At 33.6% G+C, this 19,885-nt stretch overlaps 2 long non-coding RNA genes and 1 pseudogene across 2 annotated transcripts; all 3 read right to left on the reverse strand.

The window, feature by feature from the left end:
* Positions 1-7,148: 7,148 nt before the first annotated feature.
* Positions 7,149-7,945, reverse strand: LOC128162202 (putative nuclease HARBI1; annotated as a pseudogene).
* A 119-nt stretch (positions 7,946-8,064) lies between these two features.
* Positions 8,065-11,848, reverse strand: LOC128162425 (uncharacterized). The gene is made up of 2 exons (XR_008240664.1): positions 10,965-11,848; positions 8,065-9,695 (listed from the first exon to the last, which is right to left on the reverse strand). It is a non-coding gene; the product is annotated as an uncharacterized LOC128162425 (long non-coding RNA).
* A 38-nt stretch (positions 11,849-11,886) lies between these two features.
* On the reverse strand, positions 11,887-15,501 carry LOC128163818 (uncharacterized). The gene is made up of 3 exons (XR_008240866.1): positions 14,295-15,501; positions 14,096-14,168; positions 11,887-12,406 (listed from the first exon to the last, which is right to left on the reverse strand). It is a non-coding gene; the product is annotated as an uncharacterized LOC128163818 (long non-coding RNA).
* Between the last annotated feature and the right edge of the window lie 4,384 nt (positions 15,502-19,885).

The raw sequence follows: 19,885 nt of genomic DNA on the forward strand, positions 1-19,885 counted from the left end.
GCAAGGGAGATAATTTTCTGATGATCTTTTTCACGTACGACTTAACAAATTTCGTAGATTTCAAATCTTAAAAAGTGAGAAAACGAAAAAGCAATACAAATTGCTACGAATGAAATTCAGCCTTTGGTTTTCAGGTCCAACTAGTTTAAAGTAACATTCTACAATATGTATTAAAATTATTTGGGTTTTTTTAGCATTGTTTATTCAAATATTCATACCAAAATGTAAAGAAAAAATTGATGCGGTATGCCTAATATCGGTAAAGTTATTTGCACCTTAGATAGATAAATGCAGTGGTATAACTTTGATTTTATCAAAATAATACAAGTCTACGACCCTACCTGTTTATGAGCCAGTTTTCAGCTTTACAAGTTGATATCTTTATAGTCTTTCAAAATATACTATTATATAACTTTTTTAATATGACCGTGAGCTTTAGTCATTTTGCAAGTTCAAGATCACTGTAAGAAAAATGGTGAATCCATCACCATCCAAAAGAAAAATACCGGAGTTATTATATTTTCTTTGCGGGGGTATCATTTGTAAGCATCAGCTTGCTCACAGTACCTCTAGATACATGAATTTTATCTTGGATACCAAAATATTATCCGGTAGTTATGTCCCTGAACTCTATTATAGTATGCCATGTTTATAAACAATATACAAATAATTGTACAGAAAAACTCTGTCATCGAAAAATACATTTATATAGAAGAGTTACATAAAATACTCGATAGTCTTATTTTTTCAAATTTTGCACTAAAATTCGTTGCCCCCTATAGAGAGGGACACACGATTAAATATACATCAATCGGAAAGATTACGTAACCTTAGCGACAAAGCACTGTAACAGATGAACCTCATTACCTACATGTACTCAGTGTACCGCATTATTAAATACTAGTATCATGCAGATATACCTATCCAGTACAATGATGTCTATAATAGTTATATTATATAATCACCCGATTAGACAATCATATTTTTAAAAAAAAATTGTAAATGTGGCACATTTGTTAAACGCAGACAACCCGACTTTCTAAGATCTTTGCGTAATCATCCAAGGCAGACAACCAAAGTCAGTTGACGGTAAAGACTCATTGTCGGTGGACATTTCTTTAGAATCTGAATGACACGTGATTTTCTTACAACCTGTGAAAACTACAAAAATAATTGTTTTATATAAGTAGTTTCGCACCATTCTGTCTTAATAGTATGCACACAGCAACTTGACCAATGCCATAACAATAACTGACTCATGGAGTAGTGTATAGAGTTCATAATTAATTTATGCATAATTATTTGTAGAATATTAATTTGATCAATTTATTCTAAAAATAAATATATGGATAAATGACAGTTTGTTTGCAAAAATTTCACTTATAAATGGTCCCCGAGTATTTTTAAATGACACTAGAAAAAGTACAAAGTTTTCTATGGTCTTTTAGTATGATGTTGTTGATAGGAAGAGATGATGTACATGTAAGACAGCACACATTTAAACTGTGTCGAATTTGGTATAAATAATGAAATATACTGGTCCAGTATCAGTATCGGTAAGGTCTTCATTACTGGTGTATTATTCGTAGTTATCATGGTACATTTTGGCAGGTTTTGAGTGATCATAAGTAATGATAACATTGTGTGTTGTAATATATTTTGGTGAGATTAACGCAAAATGTAATATCATTCCAAAATGTTATGAATATGTACCGGGGTTGTATTCTTTTTTTATTATTGACAAAGAAAGTAAAAGAGGATACAAGCTTACAATGTAACAGATTGTCCCTTAAAGTATAAGAAAATAATGTAGGCCTCAGTCGCATATACTTACACATATAACTTAAATGAACCTGTACTCTAGCTACTTGTAAAAGGAAGTCAAAGTCAGTGAAAATGAGTTGAAAGAAATGGGGGGAAGGGGTGGGTTGGTGTATTCTTATTTCTTGGAATCTAAAGCACATACATTTACAATAATTCAATTTCAAAACGGAATTGTTAGATCTATGATTGTCGTCTTTCTTTTCCGGTTCCGGTTCATTCATTCTTTTCCGGTTCGTCTTGGTTGATTTAATTATGTTAAATGTTATTAAAGTTCAAGTCATGAAGACAGGATAAGCCTTTCTTATCAAACTGAACGAAACTGAATGTTGGACAATGTTAGGGATGACAAAATTGCAAAGCTACGGTCGATTGCACGAACAAATTGCCTTTAAACATACATATAAAACATCAATCAAAACCAATCTCAAGTTATGCCATAAAACACAAATATTTTAATTTTCTGTATAAAATATTCATTTAATATTGTACCATTCCGTGTAATTCAATCAAAATTATTTCAGGGAATTGTAATAAAAGAAGTCGCTGAATTTAAAGTAAAACACGATATGTTTTTCTGTATAAAGTATTTATTTCGTAATGTATCATTCCGTAAAAATCAATTAAAATCGTGCAGGGAATTGTAATAAAAGAAGTCTCTGAATTTTAAGTTAAACAGAGTATGTTTTTCTGTATAAAATATTCATTTTATATTGTAACATTCCATGTAAATCAATTAAAATTAATTCAGGGAATTGCAATGAAGGAATTTTCTGAACTTTAGGTAAACACAAAATGTTTTTTCTGTATAAAATATAGAGAAAGATGTATATATGTCTCTATATGTAGAGAACTGCAATGAAAGAATTAATTCAACTTTAAGTAAAACAAAAATATGTTTTCTTTATTAAATATCAATTGAAATGTATCAGTCCGTGTAAGTCAACCAAAATAAATCATAAATAATGCAGACGACTGTGATGAAAGAATTCTCTGAATTTTTTAAAAATAGCAATCTTTCATGTGTCTTGGAAGACTGCGATTTTAAAACAATTTAAAAGCAGTGTCGACTGCTGCATTTTAGTACATCATTAATCTTCAGTGTGAACAATAAGTCATATTCAATAAAGTGGCACCTGTTGCATCGAATTCTGTCGAAATCATGCAAAGGAAACTAATTTAACCCTGATAGGATAAATTCAATTCTAAAATATAAGGGGTATAAAAACGCACTTCTCACCGAACCTGGAATTTGTGCTAATTAGGTGAAGCCAGATTCGAGTAGATTGAAATATCTATTATTGGATTTATTCACTTGAAACGTTATAATAACGTACATAAAGCTTCAACCTGGACTGAATCATTATTCAGTTAAATTTCTGGTATCAAGAACTATGGGTTTACAAAATATATGAATTTCTTGAACAGGTAAAGATACATTTCACTGTATCTACCGTGAAAGTAAAAGTTGTGGGGTTGGGGAATTGGCGGGGTTTCCGTTATTTATAGTGAATTAGTAAATCATGCATATTGATGAATTCATTCGTAAATTTCTATTGGTCAGCTTTAATCTAGTAGTAAACAATAAACCCAAAGTCAACATACACCCGTAAACAACATCCTCACGTGACTAACCAAAACTCATTCATACATTCACTCATTCACCTCTCACACACGCTCCATTGGCAATGCACGCCTAATGTAAATATGCAAAGTATCAACTTTTTAATAACAACTGCGACACGTAGAAAAGTGTATAACCCAATTTTATGGAGTGGAAACAGGCAACAGTGTTCCCGAGATATGTCGAAAGAGTGGGAAGTAGACAGAATAACCTTTATAGAAATAACTGCATCTTCTACAGCAAAGTAATTCAGCCGTTTCACATATTTGTTGTCAGTGTGTGAAGTGGATCGAGGAAACCCGTATAGGTACAGCTGTTTACTAATTTACTAAATCAATGATAATGATAGTGCTCAAAATATTACATAGATCAGTATCTATTGCTATATAGAATAATTTATCTTGATTACTAGGAAAAAAAAGGAGAAGATAGACTTATTGTACGCTCGCATAAAACGCTCGGATTTAGTACGAAATCTCTCTCTCTCTCTCTCTCTCTCTCTCTCTCTCTCTCTCTCTCTCATTGCATACTCATTTATCCGTATGTTATAGCAAGAAAATTTCGTCATATCGAAAAATATATGTTTATCTTTTACTATACAGACAGATTCAATATATTAACATCAGGAGGTCTCTATTTATTAGAAATAAGTAAACACTTTCATTTTCAATTAGTTTGATAGTATTTTTTTAACTTCGTCTTTGAGTTCATTTTCATTTATTATACATAACAAAATATGAGATAAGGAAAAGCAGAAAATATTTAATGATAGCAGTGGAAAACTTAATATTCAAACACTTTTAGCAACATAACAGGATTCACACTGATTTTGCATACTCCCTTCACCGATGTGGACTGGTGCCGTGCAAATGCAAGGTACCAAACCGCACGTGTGATATGCGCGCGGCAACCGATAACACGTGATCCAGCCTTGCATTTACAGTACCAGTGGGCATGGTCACGAAAGTATCTTAAAATTCGTCTTAAGACATGTCATAAGACATATCTTAAGACGAATCTTATGACCAATCTGAGACATATCTTTGGATGTTTCTCGAAGCTATCTCAGACGTGTCCTAATTTAAGACATCTTAATTTCAGTTTGTATGTATCCTTACAAGAAAAACAGTTTATAACGATGATACAAAATACTGTTCTATACTTTGGAATGTTTTTTTTTCAATCAGAAAACATATTTTAGGCACATATATCATAAATAGAGTAAATAAAATCGTCTTAATAAAGTATTTATATTTTCACATAAGTTTAATATAAACTGTGGAGTGTGTTGAGCATTTGGTCGTTATTGATTTACGGTATATAAGCGTTGTAACGAAGCGGGGGAGGGGGTGTGAAAAGAATTATACATGTACACACACACACACACACACACACACACACACACACACACATATATATATATATATATATATATATATATATATATATATATATACACACACATAGGCGTCGGAACCGGGGGGGCTAGAGGGGGCTTAGCCCCCCCCACTTTTTTTGCAAAGTTATACCTAACCATTAGAAACACAGCATGATAGAGGGCTGAGCCCCCCCCCCCCCCCCCCCCCACTTTTTCTAGCAGGAAAGATTATTGTTCCTAAATTTACCTTGAAAGATTGAGAAGTTAGATTGAGAAGCATACTACTACCCCCCCCCCCCCCCCCCCCCCCCCCACGGATTAGGAATTTCATGATTTTGGGAAAAAGAAAATTTGGGTAAGTTATTTTTAATGTTTTTTTTTTTTTTGGAAGTATATGTATGGTACTCTCCCCCCCCCCCCCCCCCCCCCCCCCCCACGGATTAGGATTTCCATGATTTTGGGAATTACTTTTTTCTCAATATTTCTGAGGATTAGTCTAGCCCCCCCACTTTCAATTTGCTTCCGACGCCTATGATATATATATATATATATATATATATATATATATATATATATATATATATATATATATATATATATATATATATATATATATATATATATATATAAAAAGCACTAAAAATGGCTAACGACACGAACAATAGAAATTGTTCAAATTGGACAATTTCTATTGTTCGTGTCGTTAGCCATTTTTAGTGCTTTTTATAATCAGTTTACTGGCTCAGTATCTTTTTATTAGATCCGACACTTTAAAGATGCCTAGTGTTGTTGATTCTATTCAGTGCTTTTTATATATATATATATATATATATATATATATATATATATATATATATATATATATATATATATATGATTCCTGTGTGTCTATTTCAACTTTACGAAAACTCCCGAACTTCATATTCTTCCCCATCCCTTTCCCACCCGATCTTGTGTGTGTGTGTGTGTGAGAGAGAGAGAGAGAGAGAGAGAGAGAGAGAGAGAGAGGAGAGAGAGAGAGAGAGAGAGAGAGAGAGAGATTTCTTGTCAAACATTCACTACATTATTGTTCTTTTGGATTTTTTATCTGACTTTAATCCAATAAATGTAAGTTATTGTCTTCAGAAAAGCTAATGTATGTAAATGAATGGTTCACACCGCAGTCAACATAGACTTGTAAAAGCAAGTGTCCTTGTTTATGTTTTTTTATGATCAGCCAATGATATTGGTAATTAGTTTTAATTCGCGCCAGTCTTAAATCATCCGTGCGTCCAGTTCTGTCCAGTGCCTATTCATTACATTATACATGTTAAGCGAGTGAACCATAGCCATGTCATCAAGAAAAAGAAATCCTAACTTTTCTGAGGCTGAAATTCAAATCATTCTCGAAGAAGGGGAGAAATGCAAAGGAGTCTTGTTTTCGAAACTTTCGACGGTGACGACAAACAACACAAAAAAGCGAGTATGGGAGGCAATTTGCGAAAAAAGTCAATTCCTGCAACTCCTCCGGACATGCCAGGAATGTGGATGAGATACGAAAGAAATGGACAACATACATGTCAGAAACAAAGAAAAAAGCAGCAAAACAAAGAAGAGAGCTAAAAAAGACTGGAGGAGGACCGCCGCCGGCTGATCTGACGCCTCTTGAGGAGTCGGTGATAGGTATAATTGGGGACACGACCATTGACGGAATGCCTGGGGGTATTGATGTTGAAGGGGAGAAAGAACTTGGTACCGCAACCCCGGTCCATCCAATATGAGCGAATCAGCTGATGTACCGGTAGTTGAGGCTGCATTGAGTCCTAGACTTGATCACGGTAAGTGTAAACAATTATCTAATTATTATTTTAATAAGATGTAATATTAAACATATATAGATAACAAGAGGTCGACGTTGTTTATATAACTATTTATTTTGATTTTAAAAATGCTTATACAATAAAATCAATGAAGAATCATTATGTAAAATGTAAATATGATAATTTTAATATTATTACTTTCAGAGCAGGAATAACGTAGCAGTAAACTCTCCACTCGTGTTAAACAGCCAGAGGACACTTATGGAGCAAATATTTTGCGTTTCCAAGAAGAATTGGTGCAGATTGAAAGGGAAAAACTGAACGTTCAAAAGGAACTGCTAGAAATTGAAAGAGCTAAACTTTTAATCAAACAACAAAAACATCAAGTGTACCTCTCCAGCATGGGGGTAACTTTTACCAACGTTGAATAAATACTTGCATCAGATTGACTCTCTGTGTTCGTTCCTTCTTTCTTTTTTCCCCTTTTTTTTGCTTCATATAAAATTAGATAAAATAAATACAAATTGCTCACAAATTTTATTATACATGTATTTATGAATAATGGCGTATTAAAAACATATATCAATATGATAAAATAGATACATGTACAAATTTAAGCAAATCGTCCGTTGATGATTCTGTTTCTCACTGTCACTCCGTCGTTGATGGGACCAATGTACTGGGGGCGCCCAATTCGTCCTCTGTCACGGGCATCGACACAGTCCGCCGGAATGGGGACTCCATTGTTAATACACATGTTGTGCAGAACTGCAACAGCCACCGTAACTCTGCATGCCTTCGTGGGTGAATAAAAGAGAGATCCTCCACTTGTGTCGAGGCACCTAAATCTTGATTTTAGGACTCCGAAGCTGCGTTCCACGGTATTCCTTGTCCTGATGTGAGACGCGTTGTATCTCTCCTCCGGTCTGGTTGTTGGGTTCAGCACTGGAGTGAGCAGCCAAGGCCGCAGGGGATAGCCAGTCCCCAAGGAGCCACCCCTCAGGAATTGCACCCCTCTCAAACATATCTTTCAACGCACTGTTTTCTAGAATGAAAGAGTCGTTTGTGCTGCCTGGCCATTTTGCTACAATGTTCACGAATCTAAGCTTTGAATCACACACAGCCTGCACATAAATGGAATGGTAGTTTTTTCTATTTACATACAAGTGTTCATCAAGAGATGGTGATTTTATTCTAATATAGGTCCCATCGATTGCACCTATGACATTTGCACACTTCACAGCCTACTCAATATTCAGGGTCATGAACCCTGGGGAGCATTCATTATTGTCCCCAAGAGAGACAACTCTTGAAAACGTGCATTAACTATAGTCCGTTTCTTAATCTTATTAAAATAAATAAATTGAGAAAAGTTTTCAAAGTATTTTAATTATAAACAATACATATAACAATGAGTAAAAGGCATGAAAGAAGTACATTTATTTATCAAATATAGTAGGCTGGTACATGTACCTGGTGAATATTAAATGTATATTGCTTGTAGGTACATGTATAAATCTACACAACTACATTCAATTAATACACTGTGTTATGTAAACTGAAAAAAAAAATACACAGGTTGTAAGAGATCTTTTTTAAAATGAATTTTCTTAAAATGAAAAATAAATTAATGAAATTGCATATATCATTCTAAAAAGAATCATAATACTAATAGACACGAAGTTCAACATAAATAAAGTGATACATTAGATGGATAGGATATAATGTACAGCAATTTAAGATTTAGATGTCATTTTTCATATGAAAGGTAATTAAAACTCCATACCATTTAAACAATGAAAAGGTTGCAGAAGGTCTATTTGTATCTAGTTGAATATAATGAAAATAAATTAATGACCTAGTATACATCATTTTAAGAAAAAAAAAGTAATAAACATGCTGTTCAAGAAACTAAAGTGATATATTATAGGAATCAATAGGATATACTGTACAGCAATTTTAATTATATATTGGATTTGTTTCCAAACATTGGAATAAAGGGGAAAAAAACTTTTATAACTTCTTTAGATTAAATAATATTCTTAAAAAATATTAATATTTGTATTTCATGGCTAAAACTGAATATTTTTCTGTCAATTTCTTCTGTTCATGAACAAGACCTATACTTTTATCAGACACTTTTATATATATTATGTTCATTTCCCATTGTAACTAGGTATTTTTGTTCTGTTTGTATACAAAAGAGTATATTAAAGGGACTTAGACACGATTTGAGCTTTAAAATTCAAAATTTTATATTTCCATTTTCAATATTTAGAATGGTTGATATGGGTGTTTTAAATGCTTTGTCAAAATTTGAAAGTCAAAAAATGTGTTAAAAGAAAGATAAAGAATTAAATATTCTTTGTTTTGTAAACAAAGCGCGAGTCTTCTTATTGTTTACATATGTGTTTTATTGGTGTAAGTTTCATTCAAATGTTGCTTTTTTCTATTAATAATATCATTTATGATCACATCGAATCAGTTTACCTTCTTTTCTATGTATCATTTTCTTAAAGAAGTGGTAATTTCATACTTTATATTATTTGTAAACAAACATAAGACTCGAGCTTTGTTTACATAACAATAAATTCTTACCCCTGTATCTCTCTTATAACTTGACCTCTAACATTCAAATTATGGTCAATTATTCAAAATGTGCAAGTAAATCATTATGCATAAAGAAATTGAAAACAAAATTTTCATCTAAAATTGTGTCCAAGTCCCTTTAAAAAAAACTTGTATAAAATAGTAAGGCTATATTCCAATTAAAAAAAAATAGCTGCTTCCAAAAATGTTACATGTATATGAATATGTAGATGGATGGGTAGGAAAAATACAAAATAAGTGCACTCGATAAAAAGTTTGCTGGTATTCATTATGTGAACACAATTCATCCAGTAACATTTAAAGTTATGCAACATAAATAAGAATGTTATGAATGATGTGTATAGAACAAATTCTTCTGTGCTTGGCTCCATAGATGTGAGTTGGTAAAAAGGCAGAATAAGGTTCCATTCTAATCCTCATGCATTCCATTCAAGAAATATTCATTAATGTCATGGTCTGGAAACTAAAATAGAATAAACATAAAGTGTTAAGAGAATTACATGTAATTTTTGCAAACATTGTGCACTCATCAAATACTTACATGTATATATTCAATGAAGTTATTTATGGAATATGCAATTTCTAACAATGTAATCTTTTCTAATATTGTACATACATGTATTACATCATTTTGTCACTAATTTTAAACACAGCTGACAGTTATTTCTTTTTGTTATATATACAGCGTCAAAAGATAGTTGCATCATGTACATGTACTTTCAGTAATTTTAAAAGCCATTAAAAACATTTCAGTACTACAAAACACTTTAAATTTGTCAAATAATTTTACAAATGAAATATGTACTAATATATCAGTAAGTCACAAGTGATATATACTTTTTAAAGCAGTACAATGTATCACTTATATGACAACATCAGGAAACCTGGCTCAATCAATCCTGCACACACATGATAAATGTAATGAATGTGTAACTTCATAAGGAATAAGGAATCATTCTTTGAATATTATGAGGTGATAATTTCGGTCGGGGCGTGATCAAATCCAATAAAGCCCGAAGGGCTTTATGATAGAATTGATCACACCCCGACCGAAATTATCATCTCATAATATTCAAAGAATGATTCCTTATTACTTATATTTATATAATTTTAAGCCATCGTACCATTATATATTTAAATGAAAGATAAGAAAACCCCGCTGGCGCCTCGATTTGGCATCATTTGTATTATGGGTTATAGAGTACAGAATCGATACGTAGTGTTATCACAGGTGAAAACACTGGAAAATGTAAATATAATTGTGTAACTTCAAAGATATTTAGATATCCAGTGGACAGAAAGATATTAAATATATTGAACAAAGATCAAAGTCATAAATTATGTAACACTTATGTAACATATGATTGTCTGTATGAGTTTCAACTATCAACATTCTATGTACACCAAAATATGAATGTGTCAATAACAAAAACTAATCTGAAAAACATATTTCCAGCATCAGAAATTCATGGGATTTCTGCAAATCCCATTTACTCAGAGAGTGTAAAACACATCTCCTAAAGTTTATAATATTTTCAAACTCCTGGTATTCCTTTCAGAGGTTCCCACCCCTTAAAATACAAATAATCAAGCAGATTTGCAACAAGATGCCCATATAAACCTTTCCTTTTTACACAAGACATTGTAGCTATTTAGATGACCTTGCTTGGCTTTCAATCAGCTTAAACCAAATATATCTATACATATGGAAGACAAGTTGTAAGTATATTACATGACTGGGCTTCAGCAGACTTGACTGGATCATCAGCAATATCAAATTGACAATATTTTCTATATTCCTGCAGGCATGTTCACGAAGCTATCTTAGGACTACGGTGTGTCCTAAGTACATCTTAGGATACGTCTTAGTCTTAAGTCTGTTTCTCGAAGCTCTCCTAAATTTAGGAACCACCATAACTTTGTCCTAACTTTAGGATATCAATTACCTCGTCCTAAGACCGTCCTAAGGCTGTAAAATCACTCTTTTGGGGATATTGGGACTGTTGTGAAGATTTTTCTTAAGACCGGTAGAATAAAGCAATATTTTCTACATTTCCCGCATTTCCGACAAACCTCAAACTCCCAATCCGGCGGGGGGGGGGGGGGGGGGGCATAGTCATGTATTCTATCATGTGTGTTCATCTTATCAAAGTTATGCGGAGAGAGACCCACAACTCTCAACCCCCCCCCCTTCCCCGTTGCTACATGCCTGCCTTTAAACAATTTTTTTAACGCAAATACTGTCTCTGTTTCGCGAATGAAAATTATTCACTTATTTTTAATTTTTACAATGTACACTACGTGAGATACATTTTTTAGTTTAAATTCTTTTGTAAATTCAAATATCCTTGGCTAAAGAGTAAATTTACATCGGCTAATGTTTATCAATTCACGCTGAAAAAGAAATCTTGAAAAAAAAATCGTAATGTTGAATACTAATAAACTGTATTTATGTATTTTCGAGATATAATATGACTTATTTCTTATTTAATATTTTCCTGTATTCTATATTTTGCAGATTAAAGGGAAAATGGTTGTCTTTGTACGTGTGTTTATTCTACATGTAACGTTAAATTCTAAGACAAGCGCGTGTTTGTGTATTACATGAACTTGAATGACAAGATTATCAAAAATGCAAACGTGTTGTTTGAATATTTATTTGCTTTGTAAGCCAGTTCTGTCCTGATAAATATTTTTTTTATAAACAAAGCAGTCATTTGGATTTCGGGGGGAGGGGGGCATTTTTCTTCTGTTTTTGTTTTTTGGGTTTTTTTGTTTCTTTTTAAACTAAATTGTTATTGGACACTGATATATAATTAAGTTATTGTAAATTTTAAAAAATGAATATATGTAAGGCATATTGTGTAAACTACCGACACGTACACTTTTCTCTGGCAAACTGTTTAATGATTTATCACCACAAAAGTCTCTCAAAATCGATCTGTATGAATAAATATGAAAAATATGAATAGTTGTAGAAGGTTAGGATATCCTAACTTAAGATGTTCCTAAGTTACCGTCGAGCTACATCTTAAGACGTGTCCTAAGTTGATCTTAGGATGTTCCTAACTTTTTTCCTAAGTTATATCTTAGGAACACACTTAGGTCATATCTTAGGAAAGTTTCGTGAACATGCCTGCTGATCTTCAGATCATCTGGAAGCCGCAGGTAAATCTGTAGATTAGAAGAAAAAAGATAAACTAGCTATCATTACAAAACTAAATGCTGTCATTATCAAAACAATAGGGTGTGTCCTAAATTACACTTTTTTATGGGCACATGCAATATCTGAAACATGGTCAAAACATTACCATGATAACAGCTATAACAACTCATTAAGTGGGAAATGACATAACTATAAAATTTGTTATGGCTTTTTATACTCTCTCTCTCTCTCTCTCTCTCTCCGAGGCTCCATGATCTCTCTCAACATCTTTGTCAGCAATATTTCTAGTGCAATGTGGCATTATTGAAATATATATATAGGTTCAATCATGGACGCAAGGCAATCAATAACAATTACATGTACACTGTAATTACACTCTCTCTCTCACTCTCTCTCTCTCTCTCTCATGAGTCTATCTCTCTCTCATACTCTCAATTGTATAATGTTATATTTACATAACAAATGCAGACCCTTGATTCATAAACACTCTCATCGTTAATAGATAAATAAGACATAAAGTTAACAGTTTGAATAAGATACAGATATCAAAACCACATGTACAGTGTACATTGTACGTGTCGGGGAATTTCTGTATGGAAATGACTGAAAGCATGATTAACACAAGCTCAATATTCTAGGAAAAACATACAATATTTTTTAACGTATGCTACGTAACAATATGTGTAAAAACTGACTATAATACACCTGCATACACATTTCATACTAAAACATGTCTTTCAAGTCACATTTCACCAACGACCATTAATTGCGTGGACCCTGAGGTCCACGCAGAAAATATATAAGCGAGGTTAAACCGGATGCTATGGGGAAAATTCAGCCTGCGCATGTGCTAGCCTGGTTCGTGTGCGTAATGGGTAGCTCAGGGAACCAGGCTAGCACACGTTTATCTGAATCGGGATCGGGATTCCGTGCCATATGCAAACATAAGTTCAAAGGCGCTGTAGGGGGGGGGCCTAATTGTAAAGTGGTCGGTAAACAGTACAGAAACAAAGTATTCCTTTTAAAGAAATGATTGGCATGTGATATAAACTATCAGTATTATGAAATAAGTTAATGTTATGCATTAAATAGCATTATTTGCAATGTTTTGTTGTTTTCCGAATACACATGTAACTTAACTGTACATTTATAGTAGGCGAGGCTAGAGAACTTCCCGATTAATTTTTTTAAGCATTTAAGTATGATTGAATAATTGTGTCACTATAAAAGTTTAAATCTCAAGAAAAATGCATCAAAATATGAAATTTTTAATTTACACAAAGCTGTAACAAAGTAGTGCGAATCGTAAAGTGTGCGCAAATAGTAGAATTCACCAGATGCCTGATACTATACATACAATTTTCATTCATAGATAGATCATAATTATTTTAGAAGTATGAATCCTTTAAATTCTGAGATAAAAAGTCAGGGCTATACATACATGTATACGCAAAACAACATACAAATTTGATGGTTAAAAGCAGAGGGCTAGAGTCGGTGGAATCTCTGATAATCTTAAGGCTTGAAATCACGTTTTCGTTGGAAACACATGCAAATGGTCCACGTATTGTAGTCCTTTTTTAAAGGACAGCAACTTGTTATCGACATTTTTGTGACATGTGTACTAGACTTAATGCATTGTAGGCTTTTAAAAGAGTTTTTGAGTAGTTTAACAATGGAAGCAAGTATGTTCTTACCGACGAATGACTACTCCTTAGCACGTTTTAGATTGTTGACAAAATCGAGGATTGCTGTTCAGACTGTTTCATGCTGAACAAAATATAACGAGATAAGGCTAATCACCCCAAACTTCGACTTCACATTAATAAACAATTGTTCTGCAACTTTAAATAATTTAAAAGCTTGCCAATATAAGAAACAAAAACTTTTACTTACTTTTTCCATTTAAACTCCTCTCTCGATTTTCACGAGTATGAGACTGGTCTCGTTAAAATCCCGAGATATACGAAGTTTTGACTTTCTCGGGTTTTTTCATTCTTTCGTGAATATAAAAACCAGAAAGGTTCCGATTATGCTAATAAGGCTGTGAGGTGTGTTTGGGAAGCCTGCGAGTCGTTTTGGGTAGGCATTTTAACATACTCAGGAGAAAGTCTCACTAAACAATCAGTAAAATCATTAATTATTCTAGACACGCTATGTTTGGATATTCTGTGCACATCACTTAGAACGGCTTGGAAGCTGCCGGTGGCGTAAAATCTCAAAGCTACCATCACTCGGAGCGATACGGATAGTGGGCGTGACCTCAATGTAGGTCGTCTCAGGTCACGATTGAAGCGTCCACAAAGGTCTATTATAATATTACGGGGCAGTCTGTACTTACAGATGATATCTGTGTCATCTAGGTAATCAAGCGGGTTGTCGATATCTCGAAATATGCGCTCGCGATGTAGGTTTGGGTTTCTTCTTCTTATGTAGTTGTAATAGGCGACGGGCATTTTTACTAGTTAAGACACCTGTTAGGATGTCTTAAAGTTAAGATATTTTTTAAGACATGTCCTAAAATAGGACGGCTTCAAGAAATTGACTTAGGACTAAGACGTGTCCTAAGTGATGTCTGAGACATATCTTAGTCTTAAGATAGCTTCGTGAACATGCCCACAGGATACAATAGCTCCTTTACAGTGGCGTATCCAACACAAATATTTATGGCTAAAAAGTTGTGACTTTGAATCTTTGTGCCGACGATATTTGGCACATCCTCTGCGGTGAGAATGTCGTAAGCGCCATCTTCCTGTAATTGTTCGTGCGAGTACGCCTTAGGCATTTTCATCTGGTAAGTTCCTAATGTAATGTTGCAAATTTCTTCTTCAATAAGAATAGGAAAGTCCATGGATAAATCAACAGCATCCATCTCCTTCCACACAGAAGATCTTTGTCCCATCTTTCATTCTCCACGTATTCCCGTAGCTCATTTCCGTTTGTGAAAGATAAAAATTTTTGGATGCGATCGCCTAGTCATCTTCAGCTGCTCCAAAGCTTAGCGGAGGGCAGTATTTGTTAAAAATATCGGCACCGACGAGTACATAATCCCCTATGAATGAAATTAAATGGAATTTGTGTATTAGACACTGTCCTGACTGCACCATCCAACGCACCTTTTCAAAAAGATATAATAAAAATACTTATTATTCATAATACAAATGCAGTATTTATATAACAGGAAATACAACACACATAACTCATGTCATAGCCAAGCATACAAGGCCGTGAGCACAGAGGCTGCCCAGTCTGGCGGAATCTATCCTATCGTTGCTTGTGTTAGACGGGACTTATATATATATATATATATATATATATATATATATAAGTCCCGTCTAACACAAGCAACGATAGGATAGATTCCGCCAGACTGGGCAGCCTCTGTGCTCACGGCCTTGTATGACTTATATATATATATATATATATATATATATATAAGTCCCGTCTAACACAAGCAACGATAGGATAGATTCCGCCAGACTGGGCAGCCTCTGTGCTCACGGCCTTGTATGCTTGGCTATGACATCGTAGCGAGAAATATGTCCGTAACCCAAATTGTGTGGTACAAAGTCCTTCATCAGGGAGCGTCTGGCTGAAGAAACGGCTCTATATACCTAAAAAAAAAAGTGCACATATCAAAAGTTGTCTTTTTCATTTGGTGACTATATAAATGTATGTAAATTATACATCTCAATTTCATTAGCAAAATCGCAACACTAGAGCGGATGCTTCTATATTTCTAAGTTTTAATTTTATCAACAGTAGCCATAAGATCATCAAACTGGGTCCGCGTCAATCTTGTCAGATTATAATAATCTTCAGACGTAAGTGGGACCTCATTGTCAAAATCTAGACGAATTGAGTCTGTTCTGAGACTGTCGAGAATGGCTTATGCATTCAACACTGAAAGTGGTTGAGTGTCTAATTCTGTCCGACACGCCGTGATTTAACGCCTCTGAAGTCATATGTCCTCCATGAATATGTATTGGACAACATCTGGAACCTTCTTTCGTGAACACACCAAGTTGTACAAACACCTCAAGCCGTGACTGTTCAGAAATGACAAAAAGTTTGCGTGATTTCTTTTCATAAACTGCGCAAGCGTCAGCCGATATCCAGTAGACGGGATAGGAAGTGTCGTACGTATTTACGGTGGGGCAATATTTTCTTTGTCAACTTTAGGATGGAGTCCCTGGGCTTGAGATTCTTGTTTCATGGAATAGTAAAAGAGTTGCTTGCATTAATTACACACTATGTCACTTTCACTCAAATCAGTCATAAATCGTTTGGACAGAAACTTCCGAAGAGCCTTATTTTCAGAAAGCGGTCTTCGTTCACTAGTCTTGATGCGTTCAAAATAGTTACACACGAGTATTGTCTAAGTTTGGATGACATGCTTCAGAATCTTAAATAAAAATGCATATTTTTAAGAGAAATATTTAGACTGCTAATTAGCTGCAGATCTGTAGCTCTCTGGTTGAAAAAATTCGGATAGACAAACCAGAGAGCTACAGTTCCAAGCGTTGTAAAAACCTCCGATTTACGCCGCCGTTTTTGTGTCGCTCGCTTCGGGAATTATATCCGACTTTAAAAGCATTCAACCGCCTAAAAAATTGGATTTATTAATTAAACACATAGTTTACCCTAACTTTGCTAACTTTGTTTTCCTTTCAATGGTTCACAACGGCCATCCTTCGCCTTGGAATGTCATCGTTTTAAAAAACTCGCCTTATGACAACCATGTTTACCTAGTAGCGAGATCTCGGGTGCGTCGATTTACCCAAATGGACCCAAATGAACCCAAATGGCGATTAAAGTGGAAAACAATTATAATAAAATCCTCATAATTTAGGGAAATTTGGAAAAATAACAGTCGAAGGTCCAAAACAATAATTAAAATTATTTCAGTATATCTTTAAAAATTGTTTTTGAAAAATAAAGATGAGCATTTTATCTCGATTTGTAAAAGTATATAATGTATGTAATTATATTCAAATAATATAAATATATATATTATATAAAAATAAAACAACTTTTTAAAATAATTTTAATTATTGTTATGGACCTTCGGCTTTTATTTTTCCAAATTTCCCTAAATTATGAGGATTTTATTATAATTGTTTTCCACTTAAATCGCCATTTGGGTTCATTTGGGTCCATTTGGGTAAATCGACGCACCCGAGATCTCGCTACTAGGTAAACATGGTTGTCATAAGGCGAGTTTTTTAAAACGATGACATTCCAAGGCGAAGGATGGCCGTTGTGAACCATTGAAAGGAAAACAAAGTTAGCAGAGTTAGGGTAAACTATATGTTTAATTAATAAATCCAATTTTTTAGGCGGTTGAATGCTTTTAAAGTCGGATATAATTCCCGAAGCGAGCGACACAAAAACGGCGGCGTAAATCGGAGGTTTTTACAACGCTTGGAACTGTAGCTCTCTGGTTTGTCTATCCGAATTTTTTCAACCAGAGAGCTACAGATCTGCAGCTAACTGCTAATGTTCTACCTAAAAAGTAGATGTATTGAAGAAACGCATAAAACGAATGAACTAAATATGTATCAATTATTATATTTATTCAAGGAATTAGATAAGGAGTCATTCTTTGAGTATTCCATTTTTTGTATGGAGTAATCAAATAAGGTCTGGGTGAGCAATCGTTCGGCTTTATGATAAATTAAATCACACCTAAACGCATATGATCTCCTCGATTCGTATTTTTATCACAGACAAATACGCTATATAATGTAGATATTCATAAGATATAACCATAATACATTTCAGCCGAATTGCACATACTTGTACTTTGAAAATACAAACAGAACCACAAAAGACAACGTAACGATAAATTTTTACGAAATACGAAATATAATCGTATATGTATCGGCAACCAGAAGCATATAATATTATATAGTTATCTCTCTCTCTCTCTCTCTCTCTCTCTCTCTCTCTCTCTCTCTCTCTCTCTCTCTCTTCGTTTTCCGGAAAATTATTTAGGTTCAATCATATCTCTGCATTTTATGTCATTATTTGAATACAAACTTTTTAGTGAGTACGAAGTGAGTTTAGTGAGTTATGCGTGTTCCGTAAAACATGTTATATGATAAAGTAGTAATTGTATAACATTTTCATTACTGTTTTTGTCAGTTCGACAGCACTTCGAATATAAACTGATGTTGAATATATTCGTGTAAAACAATCAAAACTGACAAACGCGTACACTCTTGATTGAATATACGTTAATGACTTCTTTTCATTTGAATTTGCAAGTAATACACTATACATGTTTTTGACAATATTAGGCATTTAAGTAAGTTACATGTAGTATCATTTTGAAACTTGATTGATATGGATTGATGATGATAAGGATTGATAATTAACTCCGTCACGAGAAAAGGGCCCTTATCTTTTGACGTCAAATTGTTCAGAAAACGAGGTCAAACGCGTGTTTATTTTCTTTTTTTCTGCCTCTGTGTTTTTGAATCATTTGAGTCTGACACACTTTAAATATTTTTTCAGTCAAATATTACATGTTAATTTAACAAATAACATTTGAAAAATAAAATATATAACTTTTATCGTCAATATCTATAACCTAATATTGTACACAAGTTGATACTGAGATTTCACAAGAACGCTGCTTTTGCATCCGCTATGAAACACCACATTTTTTTCTCTGTAGTGTGCTGAAAATAAGTTAATATATTCAAATTGGGAAATCACTTTCTAATTCATCGTCGGAAACTTCGCTGACCTCAGAAGAGAACAGACAAGTCACATTAGGTTTGTATTCTGGTACAGCTAGTGTGTATTCCATAAGAGAATGTGAAACTTTCCTCACTCTCTCGGGGTGTGCCGAGCATACTACACTTTTATTGTTACACAGAGATTGAGTAACTGAGTACTAGTACTCATTTGATGAGCACTCATAGCGTTTGGTTGAGTACTCATTGATTTTTTGATAACTTATTAACTGAGCAATATACTTGGTTAGTTGATACTCATTTGTTGAGTACTCATTGCAATTAATACTCATTAGTTGAGAATAGTTTATTTTACTTATTTTATAGTTCATAGGTTGAATTCAAATTCAAAATTTGTAGTTTTACTGTTTTCATATTGTCAGTGATTTTTTTAAAGATTTCGTTACTCAAACGAATCAGGAAATAATTGACAAAATAGTGGCAAATGCGCCGATTTACATATTCAGGCGGAATTGTTATTTTTGTGTTAAATTTTTCATATCAGTTTGTAAGTAAGTTTTTTATTAATATCTCAAACTCAGTTTATATAGTAATTGAGGGATCCCACAAAACTCGGTGATAGGGTAAACTCGTAACACGACAATTCATAATAAATATACTAAAGAGTACATGCAATATGTTGTGAATTTTCGGGAAATGCATCATAGATGATGTTCTTATAGAAAACCAAATTATTTAAACAGTTTCACAAACTTATTTATTTTAACAACATGACCAGTTTAA

The sequence above is a fragment of the Crassostrea angulata genome, chromosome 9 (genome assembly GCF_025612915.1).
Source record: "Crassostrea angulata isolate pt1a10 chromosome 9, ASM2561291v2, whole genome shotgun sequence".
Classification (NCBI taxonomy): domain Eukaryota; kingdom Metazoa; phylum Mollusca; class Bivalvia; order Ostreida; family Ostreidae; genus Magallana; species Magallana angulata.